Genomic DNA, 21,275 nt, shown 5'->3' with positions numbered 1-21,275 from the left:
AGTGCGCAAGGATTGTTGCCTGTGCCTGAAGGAGGTAGAGAGTGATGAAATTCCCCTCTGTGCCAAGTGCCTTTCATAGGCGCTGGACAGGCGCTGAGGGTCTCCTCTCCTGCACAAGTTGTGGGGTTCAGGCATTGGAACGTGTGGGTGGGGCCGGAGCTCCTGTTGGAATGGACGTCACCTGGGGCTCCCAGATGCCCGTGGCGATGGCCCAGAAAGGCAGGAGGTTTCCAGAGGACGTGCTTTCTCAAGTTCGCCCTTTCTTGCTTGGACATCCCGTGGAGGGAAGGAGTCAGGGTCAGATTGGTTTGCAGAGTTGGATGGAGATTCTCAGATGGGTTTCCTGTGGCTGGAAGAGTTTGTTGGGCAGCTTAAGAGCCACATGGGAACTGAGCTCAGGCCGGCATGGCGAGGGCAAGTGAAAAGGCTGCAGTCCCTAAAGAGTGTGAACTGAGGAGCAGCAGGCTGCGGAGCAGGCCAGTCATGGTTGTTTTTCATGGGCATCCCTCTCTTTTGTCTCCTTGCATACGCATGGCAGGTCGTGTTTCCACGGAAGGAGTGAAAGGTTGCCGCCGGCTCCTCTGGCTGTGGGAAGATGCCCAGGGAGGACGGGGAACACCCGCATGCCCGTGCCCTCTGTTTCCTGAGTGTGGCCCTTCGTAGCTGAGGATGGTAAGCGTCTCCTGGCCCCAAGTCACCGAGGTTGCTCCTTGCCGGGTGAGGGTCACAAGCGTGGATCGATGATGACTCCCACAAAAACATTCCTTGGAAGCTGAACAAAATGAGTGAAAACTCTATACCGTCTCTCTCATCGAAAGTGAGGTCCACCACGTAGACGTAGGGGGCTGCAGTGAGCTGGGTGGTGGAGGGGAGAACCCTGTGGCCCTTTTTGGACGGGGGCTGTGTCAGAATGGACCCTGGAAGGGAAGGCCCATTTCAGCCGAGTTCACCTGGCGTTAGGACCCCGAGCCTGTAGTCCTCTGAGGGTCAGTCCTCTTTTGGTTTCGGCATGCATGGGTGGTCCAGAGCTCCAGACGTTGAGGAAGACATTGGCCTGCCCGGCATGATTTCCTAGTGGGTATTCGGCGGTAGGGTTCAGCCGTACTAGGAGGTTCTGGGCCGTGGCACAGGAGAATAGCTTTCCTCCTCTTGTGGACTGGAGACGTTTTTGCCAAGGCGAGTAGCACCGTGCTGGTCTGCTGGGTGTTCCAGAGAAAAATTGAGGTCCACTTTCGTCGGAACGCGGAGCCGGGCCCAGCTCAAAGCATGGGAGACCCTGCTTTAGTGCACAGGGGCGTGGTGTTTCCGGGAGTCTGATGGGTTTTCTCTTCTCCTGGAAATGCTACAGTGTTGCCAGTGGTATTGCCACACAATGTTGGCTGGAGCCACGGTCCACCAGGGGAAGGAAGGGTGGGTCTCCAGAGGGACCAGTGCCTGGATGAGTAGATGGACATAGAGGGAATGCACATGGAGAAACTGGGTCTTACCGCAAGCAGGTACTTTTGCTGCCACTTCTGTTAATGGATCCTCCTGATAGATGGTTGGCTCTCGAGTTGGGGCATCAGAAGTGCTTCAGGAAAAAGCCTTAGTATCCTTGTGTGCTTTTGGTCCGCCCGTGAGGCTGCATGCATGGTGGTTGCTGTGCATTCTGAAAGAGCATATAGGCAGTTTGGATCCCGAATGAGCCACCGTTGTGGCAGACCTCAGGGATGACTTCTCTTGTAGGAGGCGCCTGCGAACCCGAGACGTCAGCTTCTAGTTTTTGAGCATAGGACAGCCGCGAACGGTTTGGGTAGTGGAAAGGCCTAAGTGGGTCCAAATTAGTGCGCAAGGATTGTTGCCTGTGCCTGAAGGAGGTAGAGAGTGATGAAATTCCCCTCTGTGCCAAGTGCCTTTCATAGGCGCTGGACAGGCGCTGAGGGTCTCCTCTCCTGCACAAGTTGTGGGGTTCAGGCATTGGAACGTGTGGGTGGGGCCGGAGCTCCTGTTGGAATGGACGTCACCTGGGGCTCCCAGATGCCCGTGGCGATGGCCCAGAAAGGCAGGAGGTTTCCAGAGGACGTGCTTTCTCAAGTTCGCCCTTTCTTGCTTGGACATCCCGTGGAGGGAAGGAGTCAGGGTCAGATTGGTTTGCAGAGTTGGATGGAGATTCTCAGATGGGTTTCCTGTGGCTGGAAGAGTTTGTTGGGCAGCTTAAGAGCCACATGGGAACTGAGCTCAGGCCGGCATGGCGAGGGCAAGTGAAAAGGCTGCAGTCCCTAAAGAGTGTGAACTGAGGAGCAGCAGGCTGCGGAGCAGGCCAGTCATGGTTGTTTTTCATGGGCATCCCTCTCTTTTGTCTCCTTGCATACGCATGGCAGGTCGTGTTTCCACGGAAGGAGTGAAAGGTTGCCGCCGGCTCCTCTGGCTGTGGGAAGATGCCCAGGGAGGACGGGGAACACCCGCATGCCCGTGCCCTCTGTTTCCTGAGTGTGGCCCTTCGTAGCTGAGGATGGTAAGCGTCTCCTGGCCCCAAGTCACCGAGGTTGCTCCTTGCCGGGTGAGGGTCACAAGCGTGGATCGATGATGACTCCCACAAAAACATTCCTTGGAAGCTGAACAAAATGAGTGAAAACTCTATACCGTCTCTCTCATCGAAACTGAGGTCCACCACGTAGACGTAGGGGGCTGCAGTGAGCTGGGTGGTGGAGGGGAGAACCCTGTGGCCCTTTTTGGACGGGGGCTGTGTCAGAATGGACCCTGGAAGGGAAGGCCCATTTCAGCCGAGTTCACCTGGCGTTAGGACCCCGAGCCTGTAGTCCTCTGAGGGTCAGTCCTCTTTTGGTTTCGGCATGCATGGGTGGTCCAGAGCTCCAGACGTTGAGGAAGACATTGGCCGGCCCGGCATGATTTCCTAGTGGGTGTTAGGCGGTAGGGTTCAGCCGTACTAGGAGGTTCTGGGCCGTGGCACAGGAGAATAGCTTTCCTCCTCTTGTGGACTGGAGACTTTTTTGCCAAGGCGAGTAGCACCGTGCTGGTCTGCTGGGTGTTCCAGAGAAAAATTGAGGTCCACTTTCGTCGGAACGCGGAGCCGGGCCCAGCTCAAAGCATGGGAGACCCTGCTTTAGTGCACAGGGGCGTGGTGTTTCCGGGAGTCTGATGGGTTTTCTCTTCTCCTGGAAATGCTACAGTGTTGCCAGTGGTATTGCCACACAATGTTGGCTGGAGCCACGGTCCACCAGGGGAAGGAAGGGTGGGTCTCCAGAGGGACCAGTGCCTGGATGAGTAGATGGACATAGAGGGAATGCACATGGAGAAACTGGGTCTTACCGCAAGCAGGTACTTTTGCTGCCACTTCTGTTAATGGATCCTCCTGATAGATGGTTGGCTCTCGAGTTGGGGCATCAGAAGTGCTTCAGGAAAAAGCCTTAGTATCCTTGTGTGCTTTTGGTCCGCCCGTGAGGCTGCATGCATGGTGGTTGCTGTGCATTCTGAAAGAGCATATAGGCAGTTTGGATCCCGAATGAGCCACCGTTGTGGCAGACCTCAGGGATGACTTCTCTTGTAGGAGGCGCCTGCGAACCCGAGACGTCAGCTTCTAGTTTTTGAGCATAGGACAGCCGCGAACGGTTTGGGTAGTGGAAAGGCCTAAGTGGGTCCAAAGTAGTGCGCAAGGATTGTTGCCTGTGCCTGAAGGAGGTAGAGAGTGATGAAATTCCCCTCTGTGCCAAGTGCCTTTCATAGGCGCTGGACAGGCGCTGAGGGTCTCCTCTCCTGCACAAGTTGTGGGGTTCAGGCATTGGAACGTGTGGGTGGGGCCGGAGCTCCTGTTGGAATGGACGTCACCTGGGGCTCCCAGATGCCCGTGGCGATGGCCCAGAAAGGCAGGAGGTTTCCAGAGGACGTGCTTTCTCAAGTTCGCCCTTTCTTGCTTGGACATCCCGTGGAGGGAAGGAGTCAGGGTCAGATTGGTTTGCAGAGTTGGATGGAGATTCTCAGATGGGTTTCCTGTGGCTGGAAGAGTTTGTTGGGCAGCTTAAGAGCCACATGGGAACTGAGCTCAGGCCGGCATGGCGAGGGCAAGTGAAAAGGCTGCAGTCCCTAAAGAGTGTGAACTGAGGAGCAGCAGGCTGCGGAGCAGGCCAGTCATGGTTGTTTTTCATGGGCATCCCTCTCTTTTGTCTCCTTGCATACGCATGGCAGGTCGTGTTTCCACGGAAGGAGTGAAAGGTTGCCACCGGCTCCTCTGGCTGTGGGAAGATGCCCAGGGAGGACGGGGAACACCCGCATGCCCGTGCCCTCTGTTTCCTGAGTGTGGCCCTTCGTAGCTGAGGATGGTAAGCGTCTCCTGGCCCCAAGTCACCGAGGTTGCTCCTTGCCGGGTGAGGGTCACAAGCGTGGATCGATGATGACTCCCACAAAAACATTCCTTGGAAGCTGAACAAAATGAGTGAAAACTCTATACCGTCTCTCTCATCGAAACTGAGGTCCACCACGTAGACGTAGGGGGCTGCAGTGAGCTGGGTGGTGGAGGGGAGAACCCTGTGGCCCTTTTTGGACGGGGGCTGTGTCAGAATGGACCCTGGAAGGGAAGGCCCATTTCAGCCGAGTTCACCTGGCGTTAGGACCCCGAGCCTGTAGTCCTCTGAGGGTCAGTCCTCTTTTGGTTTCGGCATGCATGGGTGGTCCAGAGCTCCAGACGTTGAGGAAGACATTGGCCTGCCCGGCATGATTTCCTAGTGGGTATTCGGCGGTAGGGTTCAGCCGTACTAGGAGGTTCTGGGCCGTGGCACAGGAGAATAGCTTTCCTCCTCTTGTGGACTGGAGACTTTTTTGCCAAGGCGAGTAGCACCGTGCTGGTCTGCTGGGTGTTCCAGAGAAAAATTGAGGTCCACTTTCGTCGGAAGGCGGAGCCGGGCCCAGCTCAAAGCATGGGAGACCCTGCTTTAGTGCACAGGGGCGTGGTGTTTCCGGGAGTCTGATGGGTTTTCTCTTCTCCTGGAAATGCTACAGTGTTGCCAGTGGTATTGCCACACAATGTTGGCTGGAGCCACGGTCCACCAGGGGAAGGAAGGGTGGGTCTCCAGAGGGACCAGTGCCTGGATGAGTAGATGGACATAGAGGGAATGCACATGGAGAAACTGGGTCTTACCGCAAGCGGGTACTTTTGCTGCCACTTCTGTTAATGGATCCTCCTGATAGATGGTTGGCTCTCGAGTTGGGGCATCAGAAGTGCTTCAGGAAAAAGCCTTAGTATCCTTGTGTGCTTTTGGTCCGCCCGTGAGGCTGCATGCATGGTGGTTGCTGTGCATTCTGAAAGAGCATATAGGCAGTTTGGATCCCGAATGAGCCACCCAGGTGGCAGACCTCAGGGATGACTTCTCTTGTAGGAGGCACCTGCAAACCCGAGACGTCAGCTTCTAGTTTTTGAGCTTAGGACAGCCGCGAACGGTTTGGGTAGTGGAAAGGCCTAAGTGGGTCCAAAGTAGTGCGCAAGGATTGTTGCCTGTGCCTGAAGGAGGTAGAGAGTGATGAAATTCCCCTCTGTGCCAAGTGCCTTTCATAGGCGCTGGACAGGCGCTGAGGGTCTCCTCTCCTGCACAAGTTGTGGGGTTCAGGCATTGGAACGTGTGGGTGGGGCCGGAGCTCCTGTTGGAATGGACGTCACCTGGGGCTCCCAGATGCCCGTGGCGATGGCCCAGAAAGACAGGAGGTTTCCAGAGGACGTGCTTTCTCAAGTTCGCCCTTTCTTGCTTGGACATCCCGTGGAGGGAAGGAGTCAGGGTCAGATTGGTTTGCAGAGTTGGATGGAGATTCTCAGATGGGTTTCCTGTGGCTGGAAGAGTTTGTTGGGCAGCTTAAGAGCCACATGGGAACTGAGCTCAGGCCGGCATGGCGAGGGCAAGTGAAAAGGCTGCAGTCCCTAAAGAGTGTGAACTGAGGAGCAGCAGGCTGCGGAGCAGGCCAGTCATGGTTGTTTTTCATGGGCATCCCTCTCTTTTGTCTCCTTGCATACGCATGGCAGGTCGTGTTTCCACGGAAGGAGTGAAAGGTTGCCGCCGGCTCCTCTGGCTGTGGGAAGATGCCCAGGGAGGACGGGGAACACCCGCATGCCCGTGCCCTCTGTTTCCTGAGTGTGGCCCTTCGTAGCTGAGGATGGTAAGCGTCTCCTGGCCCCAAGTCACCGAGGTTGCTCCTTGCCGGGTGAGGGTCACAAGCGTGGATCGATGATGACTCCCACAAAAACATTCCTTGGAAGCTGAACAAAATGAGTGAAAACTCTATACCGTCTCTCTCATCGAAACTGAGGTCCACCACGTAGACGTAGGGGGCTGCAGTGAGCTGGGTGGTGGAGGGGAGAACCCTGTGGCCCTTTTTGGACGGGGGCTGTGTCAGAATGGACCCTGGAAGGGAAGGCCCATTTCAGCCGAGTTCACCTGGCGTTAGGACCCCGAGCCTGTAGTCCTCTGAGGGTCAGTCCTCTTTTGGTTTCGGCATGCATGGGTGGTCCAGAGCTCCAGACGTTGAGGAAGACATTGGCCGGCCCGGCATGATTTCCTAGTGGGTGTTAGGCGGTAGGGTTCAGCCGTACTAGGAGGTTCTGGGCCGTGGCACAGGAGAATAGCTTTCCTCCTCTTGTGGACTGGAGACTTTTTTGCCAAGGCGAGTAGCACCGTGCTGGTCTGCTGGGTGTTCCAGAGAAAAATTGAGGTCCACTTTCGTCGGAACGCGGAGCCGGGCCCAGCTCAAAGCATGGGAGACCCTGCTTTAGTGCACAGGGGCGTGGTGTTTCCGGGAGTCTGATGGGTTTTCTCTTCTCCTGGAAATGCTACAGTGTTGCCAGTGGTATTGCCACACAATGTTGGCTGGAGCCACGGTCCACCAGGGGAAGGAAGGGTGGGTCTCCAGAGGGACCAGTGCCTGGATGAGTAGATGGACATAGAGGGAATGCACATGGAGAAACTGGGTCTTACCGCAAGCAGGTACTTTTGCTGCCACTTCTGTTAATGGATCCTCCTGATAGATGGTTGGCTCTCGAGTTGGGGCATCAGAAGTGCTTCAGGAAAAAGCCTTAGTATCCTTGTGTGCTTTTGGTCCGCCCGTGAGGCTGCATGCATGGTGGTTGCTGTGCATTCTGAAAGAGCATATAGGCAGTTTGGATCCCGAATGAGCCACCGTTGTGGCAGACCTCAGGGATGACTTCTCTTGTAGGAGGCGCCTGCGAACCCGAGACGTCAGCTTCTAGTTTTTGAGCATAGGACAGCCGCGAACGGTTTGGGTAGTGGAAAGGCCTAAGTGGGTCCAAAGTAGTGCGCAAGGATTGTTGCCTGTGCCTGAAGGAGGTAGAGAGTGATGAAATTCCCCTCTGTGCCAAGTGCCTTTCATAGGCGCTGGACAGGCGCTGAGGGTCTCCTCTCCTGCACAAGTTGTGGGGTTCAGGCATTGGAACGTGTGGGTGGGGCCGGAGCTCCTGTTGGAATGGACGTCACCTGGGGCTCCCAGATGCCCGTGGCGATGGCCCAGAAAGGCAGGAGGTTTCCAGAGGACGTGCTTTCTCAAGTTCGCCCTTTCTTGCTTGGACATCCCGTGGAGGGAAGGAGTCAGGGTCAGATTGGTTTGCAGAGTTGGATGGAGATTCTCAGATGGGTTTCCTGTGGCTGGAAGAGTTTGTTGGGCAGCTTAAGAGCCACATGGGAACTGAGCTCAGGCCGGCATGGCGAGGGCAAGTGAAAAGGCTGCAGTCCCTAAAGAGTGTGAACTGAGGAGCAGCAGGCTGCGGAGCAGGCCAGTCATGGTTGTTTTTCATGGGCATCCCTCTCTTTTGTCTCCTTGCATACGCATGGCAGGTCGTGTTTCCACGGAAGGAGTGAAAGGTTGCCACCGGCTCCTCTGGCTGTGGGAAGATGCCCAGGGAGGACGGGGAACACCCGCATGCCCGTGCCCTCTGTTTCCTGAGTGTGGCCCTTCGTAGCTGAGGATGGTAAGCGTCTCCTGGCCCCAAGTCACCGAGGTTGCTCCTTGCCGGGTGAGGGTCACAAGCGTGGATCGATGATGACTCCCACAAAAACATTCCTTGGAAGCTGAACAAAATGAGTGAAAACTCTATACCGTCTCTCTCATCGAAACTGAGGTCCACCACGTAGACGTAGGGGGCTGCAGTGAGCTGGGTGGTGGAGGGGAGAACCCTGTGGCCCTTTTTGGACGGGGGCTGTGTCAGAATGGACCCTGGAAGGGAAGGCCCATTTCAGCCGAGTTCACCTGGCGTTAGGACCCCGAGCCTGTAGTCCTCTGAGGGTCAGTCCTCTTTTGGTTTCGGCATGCATGGGTGGTCCAGAGCTCCAGACGTTGAGGAAGACATTGGCCTGCCCGGCATGATTTCCTAGTGGGTATTCGGCGGTAGGGTTCAGCCGTTACTAGGAGGTTCTGGGCCGTGGCACAGGAGAATAGCTTTCCTCCTCTTGTGGACTGGAGACTTTTTTGCCAAGGCGAGTAGCACCGTGCTGGTCTGCTGGGTGTTCCAGAGAAAAATTGAGGTCCACTTTCGTCGGAAGGCGGAGCCGGGCCCAGCTCAAAGCATGGGAGACCCTGCTTTAGTGCACAGGGGCGTGGTGTTTCCGGGAGTCTGATGGGTTTTCTCTTCTCCTGGAAATGCTACAGTGTTGCCAGTGGTATTGCCACACAATGTTGGCTGGAGCCACGGTCCACCAGGGAAGGAAGGGTGGGTCTCCAGAGGGACCAGTGCCTGGATGAGTAGATGGACATAGAGGGAATGCACATGGAGAAACTGGGTCTTACCGCAAGCGGGTACTTTTGCTGCCACTTCTGTTAATGGATCCTCCTGATAGATGGTTGGCTCTCGAGTTGGGGCATCAGAAGTGCTTCAGGAAAAAGCCTTAGTATCCTTGTGTGCTTTTGGTCCGCCCGTGAGGCTGCATGCATGGTGGTTGCTGTGCATTCTGAAAGAGCATATAGGCAGTTTGGATCCCGAATGAGCCACCCAGGTGGCAGACCTCAGGGATGACTTCTCTTGTAGGAGGCACCTGCAAACCCGAGACGTCAGCTTCTAGTTTTTTGAGCTTAGGACAGCCGCGAACGGTTTGGGTAGTGGAAAGGCCTAAGTGGGTCCAAAGTAGTGCGCAAGGATTGTTGCCTGTGCCTGAAGGAGGTAGAGAGTGATGAAATTCCCCTCTGTGCCAAGTGCCTTTCATAGGCGCTGGACAGGCGCTGAGGGTCTCCTCTCCTGCACAAGTTGTGGGGTTCAGGCATTTGGAACGTGTGGGTGGGGCCGGAGCTCCTGTTGGAATGGACGTCACCTGGGGCTCCCAGATGCCCGTGGCGATGGCCCAGAAAGACAGGAGGTTTCCAGAGGACGTGCTTTCTCAAGTTCGCCCTTTCTTGCTTGGACATCCCGTGGAGGGAAGGAGTCAGGGTCAGATTGGTTTGCAGAGTTGGATGGAGATTCTCAGATGGGTTTCCTGTGGCTGGAAGAGTTTGTTGGGCAGCTTAAGAGCCACATGGGAACTGAGCTCAGGCCGGCATGGCGAGGGCAAGTGAAAAGGCTGCAGTCCCTAAAGAGTGTGAACTGAGGAGCAGCAGGCTGCGGAGCAGGCCAGTCATGGTTGTTTTTCATGGGCATCCCTCTCTTTTGTCTCCTTGCATACGCATGGCAGGTCGTGTTTCCACGGAAGGAGTGAAAGGTTGCCGCCGGCTCCTCTGGCTGTGGGAAGATGCCCAGGGAGGACGGGGAACACCCGCATGCCCGTGCCCTCTGTTTCCTGAGTGTGGCCCTTCGTAGCTGAGGATGGTAAGCGTCTCCTGGCCCCAAGTCACCGAGGTTGCTCCTTGCCGGGTGAGGGTCACAAGCGTGGATCGATGATGACTCCCACAAAAACATTCCTTGGAAGCTGAACAAAATGAGTGAAAACTCTATACCGTCTCTCTCATCGAAACTGAGGTCCACCACGTAGACGTAGGGGGCTGCAGTGAGCTGGGTGGTGGAGGGGAGAACCCTGTGGCCCTTTTTGGACGGGGGCTGTGTCAGAATGGACCCTGGAAGGGAAGGCCCTTTTCAGCCGAGTTCACCTGGCGTTAGGACCCCGAGCCTGTAGTCCTCTGAGGGTCAGTCCTCTTTTGGTTTCGGCATGCATGGGTGCTCCAGAGCTCCAGACGTTGAGGAAGACATTGGCCTGCCCGGCATGATTTCCTAGTGGGTATTCGGCGGTAGGGTTCAGCCGTACTAGGAGGTTCTGGGCCGTGGCACAGGAGAATAGCTTTCCTCCTCTTGTGGACTGGAGACTTTTTTGCCAAGGCGAGTAGCACCGTGCTGGTCTGCTGGGTGTTCCAGAGAAAAATTGAGGTCCACTTTCGTCGGAAGGCGGAGCCGGGCCCAGCTCAAAGCATGGGAGACCCTGCTTTAATGCACAGGGGCGTGGTGTTTCCGGGAGTCTGATGGGTTTTCTCTTCTCCTGGAAATGCTACAGTGTTGCCAGTGGTATTGCCACACAATGTTGGCTGGAGCCACGGTCCACCAGGGGAAGGAAGGGTGGGTCTCCAGAGGGACCAGTGCCTGGATGAGTAGATGGACATAGAGGGAATGCACATGGAGAAACTGGGTCTTACCGCAAGCGGGTACTTTTGCTGCCACTTCTGTTAATGGATCCTCCTGATAGATGGTTGGCTCTCGAGTTGGGGCATCAGAAGTGCTTCAGGAAAAAGCCTTAGTATCCTTGTGTGCTTTTGGTCCGCCCGTGAGGCTGCATGCATGGTGGTTGCTGTGCATTCTGAAAGAGCATATACACAGTTTGGATCCCGAATGAGCCACCCAGGTGGCAGACCTCAGGGATGACTTCTCTTGTAGGAGGCACCTGCAAACCCGAGACGTCAGCTTCTAGTTTTTGAGCTTAGGACAGCCGCGAACGGTTTGGGTAGTGGAAAGGCCTAAGTGGGTCCAAAGTAGTGCGCAAGGATTGTTGCCTGTGCCTGAAGGAGGTAGAGAGTGATGAAATTCCCCTCTGTGCCAAGTGCCTTTCATAGGCGCTGGACAGGCGCTGAGGGTCTCCTCTCCTGCACAAGTTGTGGGGTTCAGGCATTGGAACGTGTGGGTGGGGCCGGAGCTCCTGTTGGAATGGACGTCACCTGGGGCTCCCAGATGCCCGTGGCGATGGCCCAGAAAGACAGGAGGTTTCCAGAGGACGTGCTTTCTCAAGTTCGCCCTTTCTTGCTTGGACATCCCGTGGAGGGAAGGAGTCAGGGTCAGATTGGTTTGCAGAGTTGGATGGAGATTCTCAGATGGGTTTCCTGTGGCTGGAAGAGTTTGTTGGGCAGCTTAAGAGCCACATGGGAACTGAGCTCAGGCCGGCATGGCGAGGGCAAGTGAAAAGGCTGCAGTCCCTAAAGAGTGTGAACTGAGGAGCAGCAGGCTGCGGAGCAGGCCAGTCATGGTTGTTTTTCATGGGCATCCCTCTCTTTTGTCTCCTTGCATACGCATGGCAGGTCGTGTTTCCACGGAAGGAGTGAAAGGTTGCCGCCGGCTCCTCTGGCTGTGGGAAGATGCCCAGGGAGGACGGGGAACACCCGCATGCCCGTGCCCTCTGTTTCCTGAGTGTGGCCCTTCGTAGCTGAGGATGGTAAGCGTCTCCTGGCCCCAAGTCACCGAGGTTGCTCCTTGCCGGGTGAGGGTCACAAGCGTGGATCGATGATGACTCCCACAAAAACATTCCTTGGAAGCTGAACAAAATGAGTGAAAACTCTATACCGTCTCTCTCATCGAAACTGAGGTCCACCACGTAGACGTAGGGGGCTGCAGTGAGCTGGGTGGTGGAGGGGAGAACCCTGTGGCCCTTTTTGGACGGGGGCTGTGTCAGAATGGACCCTGGAAGGGAATTCCCTTTTCAGCCGAGTTCACCTGGCGTTAGGACCCCGAGCCTGTAGTCCTCTGAGGGTCAGTCCTCTTTTGGTTTCGGCATGCATGGGTGGTCCAGAGCTCCAGACGTTGAGGAAGACATTGGCCTGCCCGGCATGATTTCCTAGTGGGTATTCGGCGGTAGGGTTCAGCCGTACTAGGAGGTTCTGGGCCGTGGCACAGGAGAATAGCTTTCCTCCTCTTGTGGACTGGAGACGTTTTTGCCAAGGCGAGTAGCACCGTGCTGGTCTGCTGGGTGTTCCAGAGAAAAATTGAGGTCCACTTTCGTCGGAACGCGGAGCCGGGCCCAGCTCAAAGCATGGGAGACCCTGCTTTAGTGCACAGGGGCGTGGTGTTTCCGGGAGTCTGATGGGTTTTCTCTTCTCCTGGAAATGCTACAGTGTTGCCAGTGGTATTGCCACACAATGTTGGCTGGAGCCACGGTCCACCAGGGGAAGGAAGGGTGGGTCTCCAGAGGGACCAGTGCCTGGATGAGTAGATGGACATAGAGGGAATGCACATGGAGAAACTGGGTCTTACCGCAAGCAGGTACTTTTGCTGCCACTTCTGTTAATGGATCCTCCTGATAGATGGTTGGCTCTCGAGTTGGGGCATCAGAAGTGCTTCAGGAAAAAGCCTTAGTATCCTTGTGTGCTTTTGGTCCGCCCGTGAGGCTGCATGCATGGTGGTTGCTGTGCATTCTGAAAGAGCATATAGGCAGTTTGGATCCCGAATGATCCACCGTTGTGGCAGACCTCAGGGATGACTTCTCTTGTAGGAGGCGCCTGCGAACCCGAGACGTCAGCTTCTAGTTTTTGAGCATAGGACAGCCGCGAACGGTTTGGGTAGTGGAAAGGCCTAAGTGGGTCCAAATTAGTGCGCAAGGATTGTTGCCTGTGCCTGAAGGAGGTAGAGAGTGATGAAATTCCCCTCTGTGCCAAGTGCCTTTCATAGGCGCTGGACAGGCGCTGAGGGTCTCCTCTCCTGCACAAGTTGTGGGGTTCAGGCATTGGAACGTGTGGGTGGGGCCGGAGCTCCTGTTGGAATGGACGTCACCTGGGGCTCCCAGATGCCCGTGGCGATGGCCCAGAAAGGCAGGAGGTTTCCAGAGGACGTGCTTTCTCAAGTTCGCCCTTTCTTGCTTGGACATCCCGTGGAGGGAAGGAGTCAGGGTCAGATTGGTTTGCAGAGTTGGATGGAGATTCTCAGATGGGTTTCCTGTGGCTGGAAGAGTTTGTTGGGCAGCTTAAGAGCCACATGGGAACTGAGCTCAGGCCGGCATGGCGAGGGCAACTGAAAAGGCTGCAGTCCCTAAAGAGTGTGAACTGAGGAGCAGCAGGCTGCGGAGCAGGCCAGTCATGGTTGTTTTTCATGGGCATCCCTCTCTTTTGTCTCCTTGCATACGCATGGCAGGTCGTGTTTCCACGGAAGGAGTGAAAGGTTGCCGCCGGCTCCTCTGGCTGTGGGAAGATGCCCAGGGAGGACGGGGAACACCCGCATGCCCGTGCCCTCTGTTTCCTGAGTGTGGCCCTTCGTAGCTGAGGATGGTAAGCGTCTCCTGGCCCCAAGTCACCGAGGTTGCTCCTTGCCGGGTGAGGGTCACAAGCGTGGATCGATGATGACTCCCACAAAAACATTCCTTGGAAGCTGAACAAAATGAGTGAAAAGTCTATACCGTCTCTCTCATCGAAACTGAGGTCCACCACGTAGACGTAGGGGGCTGCAGTGAGCTGGGTGGTGGAGGGGAGAACCCTGTGGCCCTTTTTGGACGGGGGCTGTGTCAGAATGGACCCTGGAAGGGAAGGCCCATTTCAGCCGAGTTCACCTGGCGTTAGGACCCCGAGCCTGTAGTCCTCTGAGGGTCAGTCCTCTTTTGGTTTCGGCATGCATGGGTGGTCCAGAGCTCCAGACGTTGAGGAAGACATTGGCCTGCCCGGCATGATTTCCTAGTGGGTATTCGGCGGTAGGGTTCAGCCGTACTAGGAGGTTCTGGGCCGTGGCACAGGAGAATAGCTTTCCTCCTCTTGTGGACTGGAGACGTTTTTGCCAAGGCGAGTAGCACCGTGCTGGTCTGCTGGGTGTTCCAGAGAAAAATTGAGGTCCACTTTCGTCGGAACGCGGAGCCGGGCCCAGCTCAAAGCATGGGAGACCCTGCTTTAGTGCACAGGGGCGTGGTGTTTCCGGGAGTCTGATGGGTTTTCTCTTCTCCTGGAAATGCTACAGTGTTGCCAGTGGTATTGCCACACAATGTTGGCTGGAGCCACGGTCCACCAGGGGAAGGAAGGGTGGGTCTCCAGAGGGACCAGTGCCTGGATGAGTAGATGGACATAGAGGGAATGCACATGGAGAAACTGGGTCTTACCGCAAGCGGGTACTTTTGCTGCCACTTCTGTTAATGGATCCTCCTGATAGATGGTTGGCTCTCGAGTTGGGGCATCAGAAGTGCTTCAGGAAAAAGCCTTAGTATCCTTGTGTGCTTTTGGTCCGCCCGTGAGGCTGCATGCATGGTGGTTGCTGTGCATTCTGAAAGAGCATATACACAGTTTGGATCCCGAATGAGCCACCCAGGTGGCAGACCTCAGGGATGACTTCTCTTGTAGGAGGCACCTGCAAACCCGAGACGTCAGCTTCTAGTTTTTGAGCTTAGGACAGCCGCGAACGGTTTGGGTAGTGGAAAGGCCTAAGTGGGTCCAAAGTAGTGCGCAAGGATTGTTGCCTGTGCCTGAAGGAGGTAGAGAGTGATGAAATTCCCCTCTGTGCCAAGTGCCTTTCATAGGCGCTGGACAGGCGCTGAGGGTCTCCTCTCCTGCACAAGTTGTGGGGTTCAGGCATTGGAACGTGTGGGTGGGGCCGGAGCTCCTGTTGGAATGGACGTCACCTGGGGCTCCCAGATGCCCGTGGCGATGGCCCAGAAAGACAGGAGTTTTCCAGAGGACGTGCTTTCTCAAGTTCGCCCTTTCTTGCTTGGACATCCCGTGGAGGGAAGGAGTCAGGGTCAGATTGGTTTGCAGAGTTGGATGGAGATTCTCAGATGGGTTTCCTGTGGCTGGAAGAGTTTGTTGGGCAGCTTAAGAGCCACATGGGAACTGAGCTCAGGCCGGCATGGCGAGGGCAAGTGAAAAGGCTGCAGTCCCTAAAGAGTGTGAACTGAGGAGCAGCAGGCTGCGGAGCAGGCCAGTCATGGTTGTTTTTCATGGGCATCCCTCTCTTTTGTCTCCTTGCATACGCATGGCAGGTCGTGTTTCCACGGAAGGAGTGAAAGGTTGCCGCCGGCTCCTCTGGCTGTGGGAAGATGCCCAGGGAGGACGGGGAACACCCGCATGCCCGTGCCCTCTGTTTCCTGAGTGTGGCCCTTCGTAGCTGAGGATGGTAAGCGTCTCCTGGCCCCAAGTCACCGAGGTTGCTCCTTGCCGGGTGAGGGTCACAAGCGTGGATCGATGATGACTCCCACAAAAACATTCCTTGGAAGCTGAACAAAATGAGTGAAAACTCTATACCGTCTCTCTCATCGAAACTGAGGTCCACCACGTAGACGTAGGGGGCTGCAGTGAGCTGGGTGGTGGAGGGGAGAACCCTGTGGCCCTTTTTGGACGGGGGCTGTGTCAGAATGGACCCTGGAAGGGAAGGCCCTTTTCAGCCGAGTTCACCTGGCGTTAGGACCCCGAGCCTGTAGTCCTCTGAGGGTCAGTCCTCTTTTGGTTTCGGCATGCATGGGTGGTCCAGAGCTCCAGACGTTGAGGAAGACATTGGCCTGCCCGGCATGATTTCCTAGTGGGTATTCGGCGGTAGGGTTCAGCCGTACTAGGAGGTTCTGGGCCGTGGCACAGGAGAATAGCTTTCCTCCTCTTGTGGACTGGAGACTTTTTTGCCAAGGCGAGTAGCACCGTGCTGGTCTGCTGGGTGTTCCAGAGAAAAATTGAGGTCCACTTTCGTCGGAAGGCGGAGCCGGGCCCAGCTCAAAGCATGGGAGACCCTGCTTTAATGCACAGGGGCGTGGTGTTTCCGGGAGTCTGATGGGTTTTCTCTTCTCCTGGAAATGCTACAGTGTTGCCAGTGGTATTGCCACACAATGTTGGCTGGAGCCACGGTCCACCAGGGGAAGGAAGGGTGGGTCTCCAGAGGGACCAGTGCCTGGATGAGTAGATGGACATAGAGGGAATGCACATGGAGAAACTGGGTCTTACCGCAAGCGGGTACTTTTGCTGCCACTTCTGTTAATGGATCCTCCTGATAGATGGTTGGCTCTCGAGTTGGGGCATCAGAAGTGCTTCAGGAAAAAGCCTTAGTATCCTTGTGTGCTTTTGGTCCGCCCGTGAGGCTGCATGCATGGTGGTTGCTGTGCATTCTGAAAGAGCATATACACAGTTTGGATCCCGAATGAGCCACCCAGGTGGCAGACCTCAGGGATGACTTCTCTTGTAGGAGGCACCTGCAAACCCGAGACGTCAGCTTCTAGTTTTTGAGCTTAGGACAGCCGCGAACGGTTTGGGTAGTGGAAAGGCCTAAGTGGGTCCAAAGTAGTGCGCAAGGATTGTTGCCTGTGCCTGAAGGAGGTAGAGAGTGATGAAATTCCCCTCTGTGCCAAGTGCCTTTCATAGGCGCTGGACAGGCGCTGAGGGTCTCCTCTCCTGCACAAGTTGTGGGGTTCAGGCATTGGAACGTGTGGGTGGGGCCGGAGCTCCTGTTGGAATGGACGTCACCTGGGGCTCCCAGATGCCCGTGGCGATGGCCCAGAAAGACAGGAGGTTTCCAGAGGACGTGCTTTCTCAAGTTCGCCCTTTCTTGCTTGGACATCCCGTGGAGGGAAGGAGTCAGGGTCAGATTGGTTTGCAGAGTTGGATGGAGATTCTCAGATGGGTTTCCTGTGGCTGGAAGAGTTTGTTGGGCAGCTTAAGAGCCACATGGGAACTGAGCTCAGGCCGGCATGGCGAGGGCAAGTGAAAAGGCTGCAGTCCCTAAAGAGTGTGAACTGAGGAGCAGCAGGCTGCGGAGCAGGCCAGTCATGGTTGTTTTTCATGGGCATCCCTCTCTTTTGTCTCCTTGCATACGCATGGCAGGTCGTGTTTCCACGGAAGGAGTGAAAGGTTGCCGCCGGCTCCTCTGGCTGTGGGAAGATGCCCAGGGAGGACGGGGAACACCCGCATGCCCGTGCCCTCTGTTTCCTGAGTGTGGCCCTTCGTAGCTGAGGATGGTAAGCGTCTCCTGGCCCCAAGTCACCGAGGTTGCTCCTTGCCGGGTGAGGGTCACAAGCGTGGATCGATGATGACTCCCACAAAAACATTCCTTGGAAGCTGAACAAAATGAGTGAAAACTCTATACCGTCTCTCTCATCGAAACTGAGGTCCACCACGTAGACGTAGGGGGCTGCAGTGAGCTGGGTGGTGGAGGGGAGAACCCTGTGGCCCTTTTTGGACGGGGGCTGTGTCAGAATGGACCCTGGAAGGGAAGGCCCATTTCAGCCGAGTTCACCTGGCGTTAGGACCCCGAGCCTGTAGTCCTCTGAGGGTCAGTCCTCTTTTTGTTTCGGCATGCATGGGTGGTCCAGAGCTCCAGACGTTGAGGAAGACATTGGCCTGCCCGGCATGATTTCCTAGTGGGTATTCGGCGGTAGGGTTCAGCCGTACTAGGAGGTTCTGGGCCGTGGCACAGGAGAATAGCTTTCCTCCTCTTGTGGACTGGAGACGTTTTTGCCAAGGCGAGTAGCACCGTGCTGGTCTGCTGGGTGTTCCAGAGAAAAATTGAGGTCCACTTTCGTCGGAACGCGGAGCCGGGCCCAGCTCAAAGCATGGGAGACCCTGCTTTAGTGCACAGGGGCGTGGTGTTTCCGGGAGTCTGATGGGTTTTCTCTTCTCCTGGAAATGCTACAGTGTTGCCAGTGGTATTGCCACACAATGTTGGCTGGAGCCACGGTCCACCAGGGGAAGGAAGGGTGGGTCTCCAGAGGGACCAGTGCCTGGATGAGTAGATGGACATAGAGGGAATGCACATGGAGAAACTGGGTCTTACCGCAAGCAGGTACTTTTGCTGCCACTTCTGTTAATGGATCCTCCTGATAGATGGTTGGCTCTCGAGTTGGGGCATCAGAAGTGCTTCAGGAAAAAGCCTTAGTATCCTTGTGTGCTTTTGGTCCGCCCGTGAGGCTGCATGCATGGTGGTTGCTGTGCATTCTGAAAGAGCATATAGGCAGTTTGGATCCCGAATGAGCCACCGTTGTGGCAGACCTCAGGGATGACTTCTCTTGTAGGAGGCGCCTGCGAACCCGAGACGTCAGCTTCTAGTTTTTGAGCATAGGACAGCCGCGAACGGTTTGGGTAGTGGAAAGGCCTAAGTGGGTCCAAAGTAGTGCGCAAGGATTGTTGCCTGTGCCTGAAGGAGGTAGAGAGTGATGAAATTCCCCTCTGTGCCAAGTGCCTTTCATAGGCGCTGGACAGGCGCTGAGGGTCTCCTCTCCTGCACAAGTTGTGGGGTTCAGGCATTGGAACGTGTGGGTGGGGCCGGAGCTCCTGTTGGAATGGACGTCACCTGGGGCTCCCAGATGCCCGTGGCGATGGCCCAGAAAGGCAGGAGGTTTCCAGAGGACGTGCTTTCTCAAGTTCGCCCTTTCTTGCTTGGACATCCCGTGGAGGGAAGGAGTCAGGGTCAGATTGGTTTGCAGAGTTGGATGGAGATTCTCAGATGGGTTTCCTGTGGCTGGAAGAGTTTGTTGGGCAGCTTAAGAGCCACATGGGAACTGAGCTCAGGCCGGCATGGCGAGGGCAAGTGAAAAGGCTGCAGTCCCTAAAGAGTGTGAACTGAGGAGCAGCAGGCTGCGGAGCAGGCCAGTCATGGTTGTTTTTCATGGGCATCCCTCTCTTTTGTCTCCTTGCATACGCATGGCAGGTCGTGTTTCCACGGAAGGAGTGAAAGGTTGCCGCCGGCTCCTCTGGCTGTGGGAAGATGCCCAGGGAGGACGGGGAACACCCGCATGCCCGTGCCCTCTGTTTCCTGAGTGTGGCCCTTCGTAGCTGAGGATGGTAAGCGTCTCCTGGCCCCAAGTCACCGAGGTTGCTCCTTGCCGGGTGAGGGTCACAAGCGTGGATCGATGATGACTCCCACAAAAACATTCCTTGGAAGCTGAACAAAATGAGTGAAAACTCTATACCGTCTCTCTCATCGAAACTGAGGTCCACCACGTAGACGTAGGGGGCTGCAGTGAGCTGGGTGGTGGAGGGGAGAACCCTGTGGCCCTTTTTGGACGGGGGCTGTGTCAGAATGGACCCTGGAAGGGAAGGCCCATTTCAGCCGAGTTCACCTGGCGTTAGGACCCCGAGCCTGTAGTCCTCTGAGGGTCAGTCCTCTTTTGGTTTCGGCATGCATGGGTGGTCCAGAGCTCCAGACGTTGAGGAAGACATTGGCCTGCCCGGCATGATTTCCTAGTGGGTATTCGGCGGTAGGGTTCAGCCGTACTAGGAGGTTCTGGGCCGTGGCACAGGAGAATAGCTTTCCTCCTCTTGTGGACTGGAGACGTTTTTGCCAAGGCGAGTAGCACCGTGCTGGTCTGCTGGGTGTTCCAGAGAAAAATTGAGGTCCACTTTCGTCGGAACGCGGAGCCGGGCCCAGCTCAAAGCATGGGAGACCCTGCTTTAGTGCACAGGGGCGTGGTGTTTCCGGGAGTCTGATGGGTTTTCTCTTCTCCTGGAAATGCTACAGTGTTGCCAGTGGTATTGCCACACAATGTTGGCTGGAGCCACGGTCCACCAGGGGAAGGAAGGGTGGGTCTCCAGAGGGACCAGTGCCTGGATGAGTAGATGGACATAGAGGGAATGCACATGGAGAAACTGGGTCTTACCGCAAGCAGGTACTTTTGCTGCCACTTCTGTTAATGGATCCTCCTGATAGATGGTTGGCTCTCGAGTTGGGGCATCAGAAGTGCTTCAGGAAAAAGCCTTAGTATCCTTGTGTGCTTTTGGTCCGCCCGTGAGGCTGCATGCATGGTGGTTGCTGTGCATTCTGAAAGAGCATATAGGCAGTTTGGATCCCGAATGAGCCACCGTTGTGGCAGACCTCAGGGATGACTTCTCTTGTAGGAGGCACCTGCAAACTCGAGACGTCAGCTTCTAGTTTTTGAGCTTAGGACAGCCGCGAACGGTTTGGGTAGTGGAAAGGCCTAAGTGGGTCCAAAGTAGTGTAGTGCGCAAGGATTGTTGCCTGTGCCTGAAGGAGGTAGAGAGTGATGAAATTCCCCTCTGTGCCAAGTGCCTTTCATAGGCGCTGGACAGGCGCTGAGGGTCTCCTCTCCTGCACAAGTTGTGGGGTTCAGGCATTGGAACGTGTGGGTGGGGCCGGAGCTCCTGTTGGAATGGACCGTCACCTGGGGCTCCCAGATGCCCGTGGCGATGGCCCAGAAAGACAGGAGGTTTCCAGAGGACGTGCTTTCTCAAGTTCGCCCTTTCTTGCTTGGACATCCGTGGAGGGAAGGAGTCAGGGTCAGATTGGTTTGCAGAGTTGGATGGAGATTCTCAGATGGGTTTCCTGTGGCTGGAAGAGTTTGTTGGGCAGCTTAAGAGCCACATGGGAACTGAGCTCAGGCCGGCATGGCGAGGGCAAGTGAAAAGGCTGCAGTCCCTAAAGAGTGTGAACTGAGGAGCAGCAGGCTGCGGAGCAAGGCCAGTCATGGTTGTTTTTCATGGGCATCCCTCTCTTTTGTCTCCTTGCATACGCATGGCAGGTCGTGTTTCCACGGAAGGAGTGAAAGGTTGCCGCCGGCTCCTCTGGCTGTGGAAGATGCCCAGGAGGACGGGGAACACCCGCATGCCCGTGCCCTCTGTTTCCTGAGTGTGGCCCTTCGTAGCTGAGGATGGTAAGCGTCTCCTGGCCCCAAGTCACCGAGGTTGCTCCTTGCCGGGTGAGGGTCACAAGCGTGGATCGATGATGACTCCCACAAAAACATTCCTTGGAAGCTGAACAAAATGAGTGAAAACTCTATACCGTCTCTCTCATCGAAACTGAGGTCCACCACGTAGACGTAGGGGGCTGCAGTGAGCTGGGTGGTGGAGGGGAGAACCCTGTGGCCCTTTTTGGACGGGGGCTGTGTCAGATGGACCCTGGAAGGGAAGGCCCATTTCAGCCGAGTTCACCTGGCGTTAGGACCCCGAGCCTGTAGTCCTCTGAGGGTCAGTCCTCTTTTGTTTCGGCATGCATGGGTGGTCCAGAGCTCCAGACGTTGAGGAAGACATTGGCCTGCCCGGCATGATTTCCTAGTGGGTATTCGGCGGTAGGGTTCAGCCGTACTAGGAGGTTCTGGGCCGTGGCACAGGAGAATAGCTTTCCTCCTCTTGTGGACTGGAGACGTTTTTGCCAAGGCGAGTAGCACCGTGCTGGTCTGCTGGGTGTTCCAGAGAAAAATTGAGGTCCA

At 55.9% G+C, this 21,275-nt stretch overlaps 12 non-coding genes across 12 annotated transcripts; all 12 read left to right on the top strand.

Annotated features, from left to right (window-relative positions):
* Nucleotides 1–734: 734 nt before the first annotated feature.
* On the top strand, nt 735–826 carry LOC144251891 (small nucleolar RNA SNORD116). Its single transcript, XR_013342812.1, has one exon. It is a non-coding gene; the product is annotated as a small nucleolar RNA SNORD116 (small nucleolar RNA).
* Nucleotides 827–2,556: 1,730 nt separating this feature from the next.
* Nucleotides 2,557–2,648, top strand: LOC144251874 (small nucleolar RNA SNORD116). Its single transcript, XR_013342795.1, has one exon. It is a non-coding gene; the product is annotated as a small nucleolar RNA SNORD116 (small nucleolar RNA).
* Nucleotides 2,649–4,378: 1,730 nt separating this feature from the next.
* Nucleotides 4,379–4,470, top strand: LOC144251873 (small nucleolar RNA SNORD116). Its single transcript, XR_013342794.1, has one exon. It is a non-coding gene; the product is annotated as a small nucleolar RNA SNORD116 (small nucleolar RNA).
* A 1,730-nt stretch (nt 4,471–6,200) lies between these two features.
* Nucleotides 6,201–6,292, top strand: LOC144251872 (small nucleolar RNA SNORD116). The gene has a single exon (XR_013342793.1). It is a non-coding gene; the product is annotated as a small nucleolar RNA SNORD116 (small nucleolar RNA).
* Nucleotides 6,293–8,022: 1,730 nt separating this feature from the next.
* LOC144251871 (small nucleolar RNA SNORD116) lies at nt 8,023–8,114 on the top strand. Its single transcript, XR_013342792.1, has one exon. It is a non-coding gene; the product is annotated as a small nucleolar RNA SNORD116 (small nucleolar RNA).
* A 1,732-nt stretch (nt 8,115–9,846) lies between these two features.
* On the top strand, nt 9,847–9,938 carry LOC144251870 (small nucleolar RNA SNORD116). Its single transcript, XR_013342791.1, has one exon. It is a non-coding gene; the product is annotated as a small nucleolar RNA SNORD116 (small nucleolar RNA).
* Nucleotides 9,939–11,668: 1,730 nt separating this feature from the next.
* On the top strand, nt 11,669–11,760 carry LOC144251869 (small nucleolar RNA SNORD116). The gene has a single exon (XR_013342790.1). It is a non-coding gene; the product is annotated as a small nucleolar RNA SNORD116 (small nucleolar RNA).
* Nucleotides 11,761–13,490: 1,730 nt separating this feature from the next.
* On the top strand, nt 13,491–13,582 carry LOC144251877 (small nucleolar RNA SNORD116). Its single transcript, XR_013342798.1, has one exon. It is a non-coding gene; the product is annotated as a small nucleolar RNA SNORD116 (small nucleolar RNA).
* A 1,730-nt stretch (nt 13,583–15,312) lies between these two features.
* On the top strand, nt 15,313–15,404 carry LOC144251868 (small nucleolar RNA SNORD116). Its single transcript, XR_013342789.1, has one exon. It is a non-coding gene; the product is annotated as a small nucleolar RNA SNORD116 (small nucleolar RNA).
* A 1,730-nt stretch (nt 15,405–17,134) lies between these two features.
* Nucleotides 17,135–17,226, top strand: LOC144251867 (small nucleolar RNA SNORD116). Its single transcript, XR_013342788.1, has one exon. It is a non-coding gene; the product is annotated as a small nucleolar RNA SNORD116 (small nucleolar RNA).
* A 1,730-nt stretch (nt 17,227–18,956) lies between these two features.
* On the top strand, nt 18,957–19,048 carry LOC144251866 (small nucleolar RNA SNORD116). Its single transcript, XR_013342787.1, has one exon. It is a non-coding gene; the product is annotated as a small nucleolar RNA SNORD116 (small nucleolar RNA).
* A 1,734-nt stretch (nt 19,049–20,782) lies between these two features.
* On the top strand, nt 20,783–20,874 carry LOC144251865 (small nucleolar RNA SNORD116). Its single transcript, XR_013342786.1, has one exon. It is a non-coding gene; the product is annotated as a small nucleolar RNA SNORD116 (small nucleolar RNA).
* Nucleotides 20,875–21,275: the final 401 nt, after the last annotated feature.

Source organism: Urocitellus parryii, unplaced genomic scaffold (genome assembly GCF_045843805.1).
Source record: "Urocitellus parryii isolate mUroPar1 unplaced genomic scaffold, mUroPar1.hap1 Scaffold_2447, whole genome shotgun sequence".
NCBI classification, from domain to species: Eukaryota; Metazoa; Chordata; class Mammalia; order Rodentia; family Sciuridae; genus Urocitellus; species Urocitellus parryii.
The sequence above is the reverse complement of the archived record's forward strand: the minus strand, read 5'-3'. Positions and strand labels throughout refer to the sequence as shown.